The sequence below is a fragment of the Chrysemys picta genome, chromosome 6 (genome assembly GCF_011386835.1).
Source record: "Chrysemys picta bellii isolate R12L10 chromosome 6, ASM1138683v2, whole genome shotgun sequence".
Classification (NCBI taxonomy): Eukaryota; Metazoa; Chordata; order Testudines; family Emydidae; genus Chrysemys; species Chrysemys picta.
The window spans coordinates 29,660,927-29,677,038 of NC_088796.1; the positions used below are offsets into that span (position 1 = coordinate 29,660,927).

The 16,112-nt window shown below is 43.7% G+C and overlaps 1 protein-coding gene and 1 long non-coding RNA gene across 8 annotated transcripts in view; one reads left to right on the plus strand and one right to left on the minus strand.

Moving 5' to 3' along the window:
* Positions 1 to 693: 693 nt before the first annotated feature.
* Positions 694 to 12,050, minus strand: LOC122174407 (uncharacterized). Of its 2 annotated transcripts, none has more exons than XR_010602153.1 (3): positions 11,749 to 12,050; positions 6,918 to 7,545; positions 694 to 2,235 (listed from the first exon to the last, which is right to left on the minus strand). It is a non-coding gene; the product is annotated as an uncharacterized LOC122174407 (long non-coding RNA). The 2 variants fall into 2 exon arrangements; XR_010602154.1 differs by lacking the exon at positions 11,749 to 12,050 and adding an exon at positions 11,523 to 11,675.
* Positions 12,051 to 12,127: 77 nt separating this feature from the next.
* ZNF131 (zinc finger protein 131) overlaps positions 12,128 to 16,112 on the plus strand; it is a 31,382-nt gene continuing 27,397 nt past the window's right edge. Inside the window, exon 1 of one of the 6 annotated variants that reach the window (XM_005282205.5) lies at positions 12,128 to 12,266. The gene's annotated coding sequence lies outside the window, so the exon portion shown is untranslated. The remainder of the gene's footprint in view (positions 12,267 to 16,112) is intronic. The other 5 variants (XM_065598889.1, XM_005282204.4, XM_005282206.5 and 2 more) reach the window with 5 other exon arrangements.

Below are 16,112 nucleotides of genomic sequence, written 5' to 3' on the forward strand. Positions count from 1 at the left end.
CTACATCATAAAATAAAGTAAATAGCATAAGGATTCAAATTCCTTGCTCCATTATTATCTGAACTGACAAAATTGGAAGATATAAGTTTCCTAGATCAACCACCTTTTTTGCAGGCAGTGTTTCTGGCTCTGGAAACCTTTGTTCAGAAAGGGGGAAAACCTTTACAAAAGTTGTGGTGTAGTCTTACTAATGGTAATATGGTACCATTTTCTCAACACATTTATCACGATCTGGTCAAATTTTAGTATTTAAAACATTCTCAATAGAATCACTTGTATAAGAACTGATGAGGATTCCTCACAAACCTGCAGATTTCTTCAATTCATTACAGAGAGAACTATAACAATTTTCATTTCCTAAAACACTTTGTGCAAGCAACCAAGGACAAAACCATTCTGCCATCTCCAAAACTGCAAATCCTGGTATTGTCAAAGAATCTCCTTGTGAAAAATCTCATTTACCTCTGAAGATGCAATATTGCATGTTACAGTTCATGATCAGGGATTACAAACACACACACGTATATATTACAGTGAACGCGCATATAAAAAGGACATGTTACCTATGTATCTTCTCTGAATTACCTATGTCCTGTCTACACTGGGCGGGTTTGCTGTAAAGGTCTACCGTCCACACACCGACCCAGCCATTGCCTGCTGCGTTTATAAGATGTGTTAATAAAAGTAAATAACATCGAAATGTTTAGCACTTACAATGGCTTCAACTCATCAGGCTGCAGACAGCACTTTTCAAACACTAAAACATTGCATTGTTCCTTTTTTAATGGTCTCATGGTTGTACAGTATTTACATGTTCTGAGCCTTTTTATCTTTTTCTGGACTGACAGGACAGAAAAAAGGATTGTTTAAAAGAAAATACCACCCTTCGGAGAAAAATGCTAGAATTGCATCCTCATCCTCCTCCCCTGTTTTGTGAGCACAACTGCTCACCAAAGGAAATAACAATAATAAGACTCAATGTTGACCTCACTTACACCAGTATAAATTGGGAGTAACTGCACTGATGTCAGTGGAGTTAACCAGTGTAAAACTTGTATATGGGAAATCAGGACCTCGCCCCGAGTTTGAAAAACAGCAGAAACAACTGCGTAAATGTAAATGCATATCTTGTGCTAACCACGCATTTCCTTTGAGAAATCTAAAGATAACAAAAGAACATGATGACTCCTTTTCCTTATAGATGTAGCGGTTGATGATAGTCAACTTTCTTTAACAATTCAGTAAATAAGTTACAATTTTCTGAACATTTCCTTTTGTAACCATAATTTTGACTATCACTAATTCTACACTCCTCTCCTCCTCCACTGAAATAGAAAGCACAGATGGTGGAGGGGAAAGTGAACTGAGATTGACCTCCTCTCTCCCCCATCACTAACACTGTATGAGGCATAGCTCACACAAGTCTCTTATTTCCTTCTGTAAACAATTTAAACTGCAATCTGAAACCTGGAATCTCTTCACTATAAACTGTTATTGAGGGGTTTTACAAAAAAGTATTTCCTCTTGCTTAACAGCATATGTCTGGTTTGCACTAGGGATGAAAATAAAGCCATGTCAGCCACAACACAGTTATTCCAAGATATGCATGAGACACATCTTGAGCTTTCAGATAACAAAGATTTATCACAAGTTCCTGAGCTCACTACAGGAGTAACTGAGTGAAATTCTATGGCCTGTGTTATACAGAAAGTCAGACTAGATAATCTAATGCTCCAGTCTGACTTTAAAATCTACTAATCACTGCTTCTGGGAAGTGGTAGCCATGAAATTCTAGACCATAAATTGAATGGGGCTTCTAATTCACTAATTCAGCTCATTAATTCTTCACATTTCCTTAGATCAGAGAATTTTTGGCAACAGCTACGTCAAAATAAGTAAGGGGAACTATGGTTACACTTTTTCTCCCTGTTACATAGATCATACAAATAGAATATTTAGGTTGCTTTAAATGTTCATAGATATCTCTCTCCATTGATTTTTTTCATGTGCTATCTACCACTTAATTGGAGAGGCTGATCACACTCAGTCCATATACTTTCTTCAGTAGTCTCGGAATCATCTTGCACCTGGAGGCAAAATCTTTCCTTACTGAGGATTGATATATTTCCAAGATCCAGTTGAGTCCAGCTGCCCAGGAGTGTTAATGCATCATACAAATGAATACAGCTTTCTCCGGATTTTTGCTGATGGCAGTTGGGGGAAGGTCACATGATGCTGTAGTAAAGGCGTGATAGAAAAATATAGAAGTGGTTAATGGTGACAAAAGTATCAATGGTAGGCTTGCAAAAGGAGGCAATGGAGGTTTGAAGAGGGTTTAATGATGTAGGTGATTTTGTTCATATAGGTATAGAATAAACTTACTGAGCATAAAGATTAATGAGGTATTTCTCAAATTTACAGTTAAATTATATTGGCTTCTAACAAACACTATACAATATAAAATATATTTAAGCACTGGCTCTGATTTTCAGGTGCAGTCAAGCTACAAATAGCCCAAAGACAAGGATGGGCAAAGGTGGCACAGTGTACCTCAGTTATTCTTGGACTAGCCAGAGGTTTGGCTTGTTTGGCTCCCAGTGCCAGTTAGAGCAGCTTCAGGGCCTATGGTCTCAATGAGTCATTGCTACCTTGAGGAATAGCCAGAGCTCAGTGCCACTTCAGCTACATCTTCTTTTCCCCAACCATGTCCACATCACTGGCTGTGAGCAGGAGGGCACAGAGATGTACACTGTCTCTACACCATGCTGGGACTCCTCAATGGCTGGATCCTCCAGCTTTATAGGCCCATTGTGCTGATGGAACCTATAAAAGGTTGTAGCTCAACGATGAATTGTGCCCAATATCTTATATAAAAATAAATTAGTATTTGCATGTGTGTATGATTTTATGGGCTGCCTAGTAAACTAGGCAGTGGGACTTGACACCTATCCTTTAGCTCTCTGGCCCTGGTTCTCCATCTGGTTCAGTCTCAGTTCAGCCCCTTTCCGGGTGTGTGTTGCGGGGGAGGTAACACTTCCACGTACAGTCCCTTCCCTTGGCCTGTCTACATTCCCTTTTCTCAGGGCATATTGGCTTCCCCAGTGGCTGTTGGGCGGACTCCCCAAGCCTGCCCATTACTCTGAGCCCCAACCCAGGGACCCTCTAAGTACTAGCCACATGCCATGACCCTTTAACTAACTGTGTTTCCTTGGGCCACTTCCCCGCAGCCGTTATCTTTGTCAAGTCCCAGGGGCACCTTCCTTGCTCCCCGAGTCCTTCCCAGCAGACTGAATTCACTGTGGCCCCTTTATATGAGCCTGCTGGGCTCTGATTGGCTGCTCCTATAGCCTCTTTCCTGATTGGCTGTGTCCCATGCAGCTTCTCTAGGGAGCTTAGAAGACCCTCTCCATTGCCCATTTTCTGGGCCCAGTGGGCCAGCCTGTATTCTACGTTGGTTCCACAGCCTGCCAGGTATATCAGCTGACAGCTTCTTCAGTTCATCCTCATCCCCAATACCTGCCCTTTTTGTGGAGTGAGGGAAACCCTGGCATATGTCTGTTTGGAGTGTGCCACATGCAGCCCCCTTTTCCGACTCCTTCTCCTAAGGTTCTGGTTGCATTTTTCCCCAAACCTCCTGATCTATGCAAATCCAGTCCATAGCCCCATGAAGTCGTGAGACCTCCTCATCAACCTCCTCCTGGCGTTGGCCAAAGTGGCCATATAACACCAGCAGGGGGATGCTGGGCGAGGCGGGTGCTCTGCGACTGTGGGGCCTACTTTTTTTTCCTCCTTTGGCTCTTGTATCTGGGCAGAGTTCCTCTGGGCAGAGTCTGTTGGCTCCCTAAGACACCTTTGAGGAGCAGTGGATGCTGTCTGAGGTTCTCTATATAAGAACAGCCATACTGGGTCAGACCAAAATTAATAGGCAGCAGGTTTAAAACAAACAAAAGGAAGTATTTTTTCACACAATGCACAGTGGAACTCCATGCCAGAGGATGTTGTGAAGGCCAAGACTATAATGGTTCAAAAAAGAACTAGATAAGTTCATGGAGGATAGGTCTGTGATGGGCTGTCACCCCTGGGATGAAGTCTGAGAGCTGTGGAAACCACTGGGCCCCTCTAACCACCAGGGCCAACGAGAGGGTGCGGGAAGCCGGTACAAATTATCGGGGCCCGGTGGTCTGGAAGGGGGCCCGGGACCCAACTATGTTGCATATGTTTTTGTCTTTCATTTGTATACCAGGCAGGACATATTTGTTTTTTGTTTAATATAACATATGTGATTTTAATTTAAGTTTTTTTTAAATGTTCTTTAAATTTTTTATATGTTCTTTAAGAATAAATGTTTTCTTTTCCTATTCCATGTTTCATTTGTATACCAGGCAGGGCATATTTGGTTGGTTTTTTTGCACATCAATACAAATCCCGTGTAAAGATTTTTAGCCAATCTGCCCTTGCTGGGGGGGGCGGGGGGGTGGGGGGGGCGAAAAATGTTTTTCACCGGGGCCCGAACCCGCTCTCGGCGGTCCTGCTAACCACTCAATTGGGTTGGCCCTGTTCATATTGCTTGGGGACACGGCCAGCCTAACCCAGGCCCTTTTATCAACCAACACGACAGCAGGTGGCGCCACACATCCAAACTGAGCTACCCGAGAGAGCTGCTTCACCCAAGCCACTCAAATACATGCAACAGACAGCAGCCAATTTCCCAGCTTTCCATTTGTCTTTGTTAAACTTCATCCTGTTTACCTCAGACCATTTCTCCAATTTGTCCAGATCATTTTGAATTATGACCCTGTCCTCCAAAGCAGTTGCAATCCCTCCCAGTTTGGTATCATCTGCAAACTTAATAAGCGTACTTTCTATGCCAACATCTAAGTCGTTAATGAAGATATTGAACAGAGGTGGTCCCAAAACAGACCCCTGCGGAACCCCACTTGTTATGCCTTTCCAGCAGGATTGGGAACCATTAATAACAACTCTCTGAGTACGGTTATCCAGCCAGTTATGCACCACCTTATAGTAGCCCCATCTAAATTGTATTTGCCTAGTTTATCGATAAGAATATCATGCGAGATTGTATCAAATGCCTTACTAAAGTCTAGATATACCACATCCACAGCGTCTCCCTTATCCACAAGACTCGTCATCCTATCAAAGAAAGCTATCAGATTGGTTTGACACGATTTGTTCTTTACAAATCCATGCTGGCTATTCTCTATCACCTTACCACCTTCCAAGTGTTTGCAGATGATTTCCTTAATTACTTGCTCCATTATCTTCCCTGGCAAAGAAGTTAAACTAACTGGTCTGTAGTTTCCTGGGTTGTTTTTATTTCCCTTTTTATAGATGGGCACTATATTTGCCCTTTTCCAGTCTTCTGGAATCTCTCCCGTCTCCCATGATTTTCCAAAGATAATAGCTAGAGGCTCAGATACCTCCTCTATTAGCTCCTTGCGCATTCTAGGATGCATTTCATCAGGCCCTGGTAACTTTCAGGCATCTAACTTTTCTAAGTGATTTTTAAGTTGTTCTTTTTTTATTTTATTTGCTAAACCTACCCCCTTCCCATTAGCATTCACTATGTTAGGCATTCCTTCAGACTTCTCGGTGAAGACCGAAACAAAGAAGTCATTAAGCATCTCTGCCATTTCCAAGTTTCCTGTTACTGTTTCTCCCTCCTCACTGAGCAGTGGGCCTACCCTGTCTTTGGTCTTCCTCTTGCTTCTAATGTATTGATAAAAAGTCTTCTTGTTTCCCTTTATTCCTGTAGCTAGTTTGAGCTCATTTTGTGCCTTTGCCTTTCTAATCTTGCCCCTGCATTCCTGTGTTGTTTGCCTATATTCATCCTTTGTAATCTGTCCTAGTTTCCATTTTTTATATGACTCCTTTTTATTTTTTAGATCATGCAAGATCTCGTGGTTAAGCCAAGGTGGTCTTTTGCCACATTTTCTATCTTTCCTAACCAGCGGAATAGCTTGCTTTTGGGCCCTTAATAGTGTCCCTTTGAAAAACGGCCAACTCTCCTCACTTGTTTTTCCCCTCAGTCTTGATTTCCATGGGACCTTAACTATCAGCTCTCTGAGCTTTCCAAAATCCGCCTTCCTGAAATCCATTGTCTCTATTTTGCTGAACTCCCTTCTACCCTTCCTTAGAATTGCAAACTCTATGATTTCATGATCACTTTTACCCAAGCTGCCTTTTACTTCAAATTCTCAAGGAGTTCCTCCCTATTTGTTAAAATCAAGTCTAGAACAGCTTCCCCCCTAGTAGCTTTTTCAACCTTCTGAAATAAAAATTTGTCTGCAATGCAGTCCAAGAATTTGTTGGATAGTCTGTGCCCCGCTGTGTTATTTTCCCAACATATATCCGGATAGTTGAAGTCCCCCATCACCACCAAATCTTGGGCTTTGGATGATTTTGTTAGTTGTTTAAAAAAAACCTCATCCACCTCTTCCACCTGGTTAGGTGGCCTGTAGTAGACTCCCAGCATGACATCACCCTTGTTTCTTACCCCTTTTAGCCTAACCCAGAGACTCTCAACACTTCCGTCTCCTATGTCCATCTCCACCTCAGTCCAAGTGTGTACATTTTTAATATATAAGGCAACATCTCCTCCTTTTTTCCCCGTCTATCCTTCCTGAGCAAGCTGTACCCATCCACACCAACATTCCAATCATGTGTATTATCCCACCAAGTTTCAGTGATGCCAACAATGTCATAGTTGTATTTATTTATTAGCACTTCCAGTTCTTCCTGCTTATTACCTATACTTCTCACATTTGTATATAGGCATCTAAGATACTGGTTTGATCTTTCCTCCAAGTTTTGCCCTGACTCTCCTTTCTCTCTGCCATTATACCCACGCTTCCTCTTGTTTCTGACCCATCTCCCAGGTTTCCATGTTCCCCACTTACCTGTGGGCTTTGCTCACCTGTCCCCGTCGAACCTAGTTTAAAGCCCTCCTCACTAGGTTAGCCAGTCTGTGTCCAAATAGGGTCTTTCCCCTCCTCGAAAGGTGAACGCCATCTCTGCCTAGCAGCCCTTCCTCGAATAGCATCCCGTGGTCGAGGAAGCCAAAGCCCTCCTGGCGACACCATCTTCACAGCCAGGCATTCACCTCCATGATGCATCTGCCTCTGCCCGGGCCCCTACCTTTGACAGGAAGAATCGAAGAGAATACCACCTGCGCTCCAAACTCCTTCACTCGTACTCCCAGAGCCCTGTAATCACTCTTGATCCGCTCAGTGTCACACCTCGCAGTATCATTTGTGCCCACATGGATGAGTAGCATAGGGTAGTAGTCAGAGGCCTGGATAATCCTCGACAATGCCTCCATAACATTTCGGATACGGGACCCCGGCAGGCAGCATACCTCCCGAGATGAAATGTCAGGGCGACAGATGGGCGCCTCCGTCCCCCTCAGCAGAGCGTCTCCAACCACCACTATCCTACGTTTCCTATTCGCAGTGGTGGCAGCAAACCTCCCAGCCTTAGGGGTACAAGGCTTCTCCTCCTTTACTGTAGAGGGTGATTCCTTCTCTCCTGTATCAAGAAGAGCATAACGGTTACCTATTACCATGGCGGGAGGGTTCGGAGCAGGGGTGGAGCACTGCCTGCCGCCAGAAGAAACCAGCTGCCAGTGTCCACCCTGAACCATCTCCTCCTCCACCAGTGGTGTATCAGCAGTCCTGTGTACTGGGACAGCTACCTCAGCTGTCTCCACATGGACACTGTCCAGGAATTGCTCGTGGATTCGGATGCTCCTCAACCTAGCCACCTCCTCCTGTAGCTCTCCCACCTGCTGCCTGAGAGATTCCACCGTAGGCACCTTTCACATTGGATGGTCCCCCCAGCCTGGATATCAGTAAGTGGAAATTGCAAGTTACAGTCTCTGCAAAACCACACCAGAATCTGGGTAGAAGCATCCATGCTCAGGTGCTCTGTCTGGCTACAGGTGCAGGTGGAGGAGACAGAAGCAGTGCTGGCACAGGTGTTGCGGGTCTTCCTAACCATCGTAAGCCTCCCTCTGTCAAACTCCCTCTCAAACTCCCCTGTCTGCAGCCCCTTGTCTGCTGAAAGGGTTGTTTAAGCAAGAAGTTTTGAATGTAGTTTGGTTTATAAGTTAAGGGGAATAAATGGAAACAGATAGAACCAGCAAGGGACCCCCGCTCCCTTCCCGCTCCCCTTCCAAACTCCCTTGCGAAACTCCCTGTTAGCAGCCCCTGTTCACAACCAGACCCATTAACAAGATATTATTGAATTTCATTGCACCAGGAAATCCGCAGTGCAGTAAGTGAGGAAATAGAAGGAACATAAATTTGATTTTGAATCACAATGGATCCAGGATATCTCTGGATCAAGAACTGAAACTGGCAGTAATTATGAAAATAACTTTATGAAACAAGCTCAGCTGGAGTTTTGGTTTGGTTTCAAATTTGTAGCAGGGAAAAGGAAAAATGATGAAGAACAGGAGGGGGGTAAAAAATTAAAATTTCTTGGATGAAGAGATGTAACTGCTCAACAGAGATACTGGGCCAAATCTACAGAGTACAGGTTTGTCGCATCTTACGCGCTTTTAACATGCGCGAATTGAGCTTTACGCGGTCGGCAAAAACAAAAAGAGAAAAATAACAATTTAAATACTGTTCCTGTAGTGCGGGCGATTCCGCCCGCCATTACACTCAATGTAATTTTGACTATACGCAGTTTTTGCTTTATGCGCTGACCACGGAACGTAACCCCAGCGTAAGATGAGACAGACCTGTATGTAAATTGACATAGCTCCAGTAACTTAAATAAAATTATGCCAGTTTACACCCAGCTGAAGATCAGGCCTTTCTGTTTCCCTATGACCACATTTGAAAAATTAATTAGTCAGAGTTTGATTCTTCACTGCTTTCCACCTTGTCTGTCATTTATATCTGGGACAAGTGAGTGCCCAAAGGGTGTAAAATACTCCACAGTAAGAACTGCATGGACACTGGTGGTGATATTGCACCAGCATAAACAGGAGTAATTCTACTGAAGCCAATGACAATGGTGTTAAATGTATATGTTGAAATGGTGTTAGATCAGAATCTGGCTGTGTTGGAAGTGGGGATGCGCTATAATAATTTATGATTACTGTACTGTGACCAGGTTATTGTGGTGTTTACTGTATGAATATGATGATTTAACTGACTGTTGGGAAAACAAGCAGGAAATGGGAAAATGGCTTGAGAGAGACACCCATCTGCCAAAACTTAAGGGACAATGCAAGAGCTATTCGCTTTGATGTTCTACCTCTGATCCTCTGCAGAGCTCACCTATCTGGTTTTGGGCAGCAGAGTCCAATCCTGGGAAAGTAAGAAGACAAAGGACTTCTGAGTACTGTATCAACAGACACAGGAAGGTAAGTGGGGAAAAGCAAATACATTTATTTAGTGGCTGTATTTTATGTCATTTATAATTACTCAGGAAAGCAACTACATTTGTTAAGTCAGTTCCAAAAGACTGAATGGTTTTTGCTTGTTTGTATATGTATATGTAAAACGTGGAAACTACATATACAAAATAAATGGGGTCCTTTTCAAGACTGAATCCTACTTTATGAGACGTTATTTGTAAAGTACCAGTGTCAATTTAGTTGCAGTCACAAATTGTATACAATAATTTGGCCATCAGGAAATGATTAGAGCCATAAAATCATTTCCTTATGGTTGAACTATTGTTGGTTTTATGTTTTTCCCAGTACAGTGCCAGGAATTGCATCTCTCCTACTGAAGGTTATTAATTTGACATTAAATTACAAATAGTTGGCACAAATAAAGCTATGGCAACCATTCTGTGTTTTTATGTTATGAACAAAACAGGCTACTGAACAGCTGCTGGAAGCTTTGGATACCTAGGAATGCAGGTTTTGCCAAGGACTATTTAAAAATGGTCAGTTGAATTTCACTGAATTTTCATTTTGTTTTATGTTAGTAGGATTTGTTCACTAACTAACACAGTTAAAGTACAAGCAATTATTCCAGCTGTGAATGGGAAGCAGAGCCCCAAAATAAGGGAGCCCAGGCAGCTACTGCCCTTGGGAAAGGAGCAACAGCCAAACGGCCATTAAAGATGAGCTCATTAACATCAATTTTGCAAGTGAGCACATACGAACTTGTCATAATAGCCACGAAGTCTGTGGGAAAGCTTATGAATGTGCTCCTTTTTTGTTAATAGCCTAGATGTGCAGCCTTAATAGCTAGCTTCACATTGCTGGGATTGTGACAGGGTGTGGGATGGTTGGTTGATTGGCGTTTATAGCGCCTGTGATATTGCAATCCTGTGTAGTAGCTTCAGGGACCATTGTAGTACATTTATGAATTATTTATATATGACTGTGTTCTACTCCATGGGGGAGAATTACCGCAACTCCTCAGGGATTATTAAACAACAGGGATTACCACAGGGATTATTAAACCACTCTAGAGAAGCACCACCTTTTGGAGTAGTTTATATAGAATCATAGAATATCAGCGTTGGAAGGGACCTCAGGAGGTCATCTAGTCCAACCCCCTGCTCAAAGCAGGACCAATCCCCAACTAAATCAATACACACACACCCCGGTACCGGTTCAGACTGGGTTTTCCAAAACTAAGAAACAAAAAAAAAAAGGCTTTTGGTATAAAAGGATGACCTGGAACTGACTTGCAGTCTTCCTTTGATTCAGTAGACAGGACCTTTGGTCCTAAGCAGACCTCAACTCTGAAGAGCTCGAAGGGGTGTTGGACTCCCAGATTCCCCACGTGCAAGTTGGGTGATTTCTGGTATGTTTAGTAAGAGTCCAAGAACTTTTAATTGTATTTTTGTTTTCTCTGCTTTTCTTTGCTTTTGTCCTATGAATAAATATACATTGCTTTGGAAGAGCTGTGTGGTAATTTGTAATGGCTGACCCACACTGGTCATTGTCCTCAGAGAAAGCACAGCCCAGAGTTGGTCTTTAGCAGATTGGCTTGCTGAGGCTATCACAGTGTATGGGACGGGGCTGTGCAGCCCTTAAACCCCAGTCAGAAAGGACTGGAACATAGGGTCCTGCCCAGAGACAGGTGACTGCTGGAGGCTTGAGACCTGGCTGGGCACTCCTGGAGGGGGAAAGGGGAATACACATGTTCTTATGCTGAAATTGTGACATAGTCTACTCTTTTTCCCCCCTCCTGGGCATTGAAATGTTATGTCCTTTTGAGTCATCTAAAGCCTGGTCTAGACTATGAACTTAGGTTGATATAAGTACATCACTCAGGGGTGTAAAAATCCACATGTCTGAGCGACAGTTAAACCAGCCTAACACCAGGTACAGACAGCACCAGGTTGACAGGAGAGTTCTCCAGTCGACCAAGCTACCACTTTTCATGGAGATGAAGTACCTATACTGACAGGAGAAACTCCCCCATCGGTGTAGGTAGCATCTGCACCCAAGCTGTGCAGCTGCACTACTTCAGCATTTTAAGTGTAGAAAAGCTGTCAACAAGGCTTACAGCTACTAATAGACGCACCTCGACTCTACCTCCTTCTCCTGGAGGAATAACGTGCTGTTTAATGGGTGTGGTGATGGTGCTGCAGGGGAGAGGGTTAGGCACAGATGCCAATGTTGGTAGCAGGCTCATGGGCGGCCAGTGAACTTGGGGAGGCTAGCTCCATACCCTTGCCTGAATAAGGGGCAAAACAAAATTAAAGTTAAAAAAAAATCAGAGCAGGAAACTTCAAACAAGCTGGAAACACCTTATCATGGGGAAGGTTTTCGGCTCCGCTCACGCAAACGGGCAGCGATGGGGCCGAGACGGCAGCAGGCCGGAGGGCTGGTCGAGTGGGACTAGAACGGGGACTGTGGCCTGTGATGAGACACGTGGACCTTCGCTAGGGAACAGATAGCAGCCCCTGGGGCACATCTAGCCGCCGCTCCGCTTCCCCCGGCACAGCTCTCCCGCACGAACAAGGGCGCGGGTCTGGCAAGGCGGGCGGACGGGCCCCCAGGGAGCCCCGCTTCTCCATCCCATCCCGCAGCTCCCAGAATGCAACGCGCCACGCCATTCCTGGCGGAGACTACAACTCCCAGCGTCCCCCCGGGCCAGCTGGTCCCAAGCGTCCTGTTGTGCTAAAGGTCATCGCTCCGTCACTTCCGGTTCGCGGTGCAGGCCGGGAATGCGAGTCGCGATTGGCCGGCGCCCGCCCCGCTTTTCGGCGAGCTGGGGGAGCAGGAAGCGGCAGAGCCGGCGAGACGGGGCGAGAGGTTCCTCACGGTGAGTACCAGGCGGAACGCCTATCCCCCTTCGGGGCGCGCGCGTCTCCGGGGTGCCACCCCGGCCGGGAGAGGGATTGAAAAGGGATCGATTTAATGCGCGCTTTGATGACGTAATAACGATTACAGGGCCCGAGGTGCCGCCAGATGCCGGGTTCGGGCTGTTCCTTCCGCCCGCCTCGCGGTGGGGGCCCGGCTACGCCCAGTCCCCCCTCGTAGTAGGCTGGTAGCCCGTCGTTCTCTCGCCCAGTTATCCGCCACCCACGGGCGCTCCACACGTCTAGGCCTTCCGCCTTCCCCAGCTTCTGGCTCTTAGCGAACGCCCATTGGCTCCATCTCCTGCCGTGGTGTCACCCACTTCCCTGTGATTGGCTGGAGTGTATTTGATTGGCAGCAAGATTTCCCTATTGGGGTCGGGAGTTGAGGCCATGTGACCAGCACTGGGCTGGGGCGCTGAGGTTCGAACCCTGGGAAGCTGCGCTCTTTGGGCACGTGGCAGCCCCACCTGAATGAAGGCACCATAGGGAGAGGATGTGTGTTTTACCCTGCACAATGCTGCAGAGGAGACTGTAATGCATTGCACACTGCCATGTGCTTTCTTGAGGGGTTGCAGGAGGGAATATGGCCTTGTATATGTTAATGCTTAAATGAGGATGGCACAATGAGCTCAGAGTCAAGGTGCTTCCATGAGCTGTACATTCCCATAAAGCAGAGGATGGCTGCAATAAACTGTTCTAGATTTGTTTGACATGGTTCTTTGCCATTGTGACAGCATACACTGGACAGTTTGGTGCAGTGCCCTTCTTTAGGAAGAAACATTTGTAATTCTAATTATTTAATCAGAGTGGAATTTGTTTCTTTTCAATTGATTAGCATGCAGCTCTTGGTGAATGACAGTTCAAATAGACCTATGATTAAAAAGTATTTTGTTATTGCTGACAAGATTAATGCTGCACATGCATCCTGGCTTTTGAGCTAATAGATAACATAACAAGCTACATCTTTATTTAGTGATCACAAACTGATTTATCCTGCCATCATTACTTCTCTCACTTTTATTTTAGCAGTTTCTATCTATCTATTTATAGATTAGATACTACAGGGATATAAGCAAACACTGAGTTTCAACATATTTCTTGTAATAATGCTGTCCTTCTGTCTTTCAATTTATTAAAAGATTCATTCTTTAGATGAATATATATATATATATATATATTCCAGTATTCCACTTTAGCATATACATATCACTCTAAAACTGTATGAGTCTTAGGGAATGAAGTGAAATATACAAAGTTCTGTTCTTCTCTGATTTAGAGAATGTGCCTTCAAAACAATGAGCTGGGAATAAGCCCAGTTTGGAAAGTTTTTTGGGGCTTTCAGACAGTTTTGAAGATAGGAAGCATTCTACCTCTTACCTCCCATTATGGAGATCAATTACTGTTCTTTGTTTCTGGGGATACTTTACATACGTTCTGCATTTTTGCACTTTGGTATCGCTTGGGGATATTTTGCATATAATTTGAACTTCCACAAGAGAAAAACATGGTGCACCATGTAATGGACAAGAACCTTCCAAAGCATGCAGTGAAGCATGATTTCTTTGAGATAAATTCACTGCTGATGTAGGTTGCTGAAACTCCATTAGTTTCAGTGGAGTTGAGACTGCTTATGGCAGGAAATAATTTGTTCCCATCACTGCATTTTTTTTCAGTTTGTAAATCTCTGCCGACCTGCGACTATAAAGATAAGAAAAATACTAAATAAAATGCAAAAGAAAAAAAAAACAAATCCAAATGAGTTATAATAGTGATCTGATGCCATGTGAGGAAAAGAACATTGTCATTACTGTCCACTCAGGCCAAACATGATAAGGCATTACTATTGTGTTCTGTGGAAGTGGTAAAATATGCACAGAAGTAAGGGGGCAATGGTGTTAAAAAGGGGTTATATTACCTGTTATCTGAGTACAGCAAAGGGACCATTTCTTATTCACTTATCAAGCTGTCAGCTCCCTCCTCCGATCAATCCATGATGCCAGCCTATATTGCCCACTTGCTAAATTTTCAAACAAGAATCTCGGTGCTTTCTCCCATGCTGCCCCTTATACCTGGAGGAGTTTCCCATATACATGTGCAAAGTTACTCCATTGTCCTTCTTCAAAACCCTCCTTATGTCTCTCCTTTTCCATGATGCCTATGGGTGTAAGACTCCTCTATCATGCTGACCAATATTGTTTCCTTCTGTTTCCCCATCTGTCTGCATCCATCTTTTGGCTCTTCTTTTAAACTTAGATTGAACTCTTTGGAGCAGGAATTGTCTGTTTTGTTTGTACTGCACCTAGCAACAATGAGGTCCTGGTCCATGACTAGGGTTTCTAGTAATAATAATAATAATAATAAAAGTGTTTAAATAAATTTACACCAGCACATACATATTTGACTATAAGTATTTACTTAAGTTATTCTGAGGTGGATTTGAACTACCAATTACTACAAAAATCTTCAGTCGTACTACTTTGTGGTGAGAGTTGATCAGATCATACAAGTTAAGCAGTAGTAAGTAGGTACTTGTTTGGGAGACTTCCTATGAAAACCTGGGTGGGGAAACACAGTAGTTGACACTGATTTTGGAGTCAGTACTCAACACCATGCGGCTTTGTTGAGGAGATACTGCGCTGCTGGAGATGCTGCTGGAGGTGATAGAGAAAAGTCAATAAAGATTCTATCGTGTTTTGTAGCATGAAGCACTGATACATATATCAAATAGACTAATTTAAATCCTTATTAGCTGCATGTGTAGTGCAATGTATAAGGCCCAAGGAGACTCCTGCTGGTTTGTGTGAGGACCTGCAAGCTTCAAAGCCTTGTAGTGGCAGCCTCGCTAACTTGAACTAATTTCCATTTCTGAGATAACAGATAGAGTATGGTGTAATCCCTGTGTAATACACTGCTGCATTTTAATAAACAGTGAGAGGGAATCTTATGCACTTGAGTCATAGAACTAGAGATGCAACTGCAGCTGGCAGGAAGACAGAGCACTGCACCCTAGAATAATCTCCACTTACTGCATAGACACCCCAAATTGTATAGAAATAGGATATTTTTAGTGCCATTACTTAGTTTTTATAGATTCTCCATTGTTTCCTTTGTGTCTGGGAAATATTTGTGTCAGAAAAACCACTGTCACAATTGGCACTAGTTGGCACCCTTACTGGCAGTATCAGCAGTTTGTAAGGATTGAATGGGCATGGAGAATGGACTAATCTCTTACTCTGAGAGGTAGTCTGGCTGATCTGAGGGGTAGCTTTCACTCCCACTATGTTTACTGGACATGCTTTTTGGATAAATCAATGGCTTTTGACTTACAGGGCTATTGGCCTGACACCTCTCACATAAACTAAATTCACACTTTTTGTGTGTGTGTGTGTGTGTGTAATGTATGAGCTGAGTTTTGCTGCTTATCTGTCCTTCCTTTCACAGGAGTGGTGATAAAGAGCATAGTTTTAAGTTCAGATAGCATTTTATCTGTATATTCCCACCCCTCCACCTTGGGAAAAATGAATAATAATTTCACCCTGTCAGTTAATTCCATTTCTATTAGACTGTGGTCTAAGAAGAAAAACTACTGTTTGGAGAATAAATGCCGTATCCTGGGTGTCCTGTCAAAATTTCTGCTTTGATCATTCATTTTGTCTATCTAAATTAAATTTTCCCCCTATTGGTACACTGAATACTTCACTTGGTATTCCAAAGTTTTATTGTTTTGCTGTGTGCTTGTTATACTGTTGCTGTGCTCCAACTCAGAGGTAGAATTTCACTGGTATCATTTGGGATTTGGGATCTTTCAG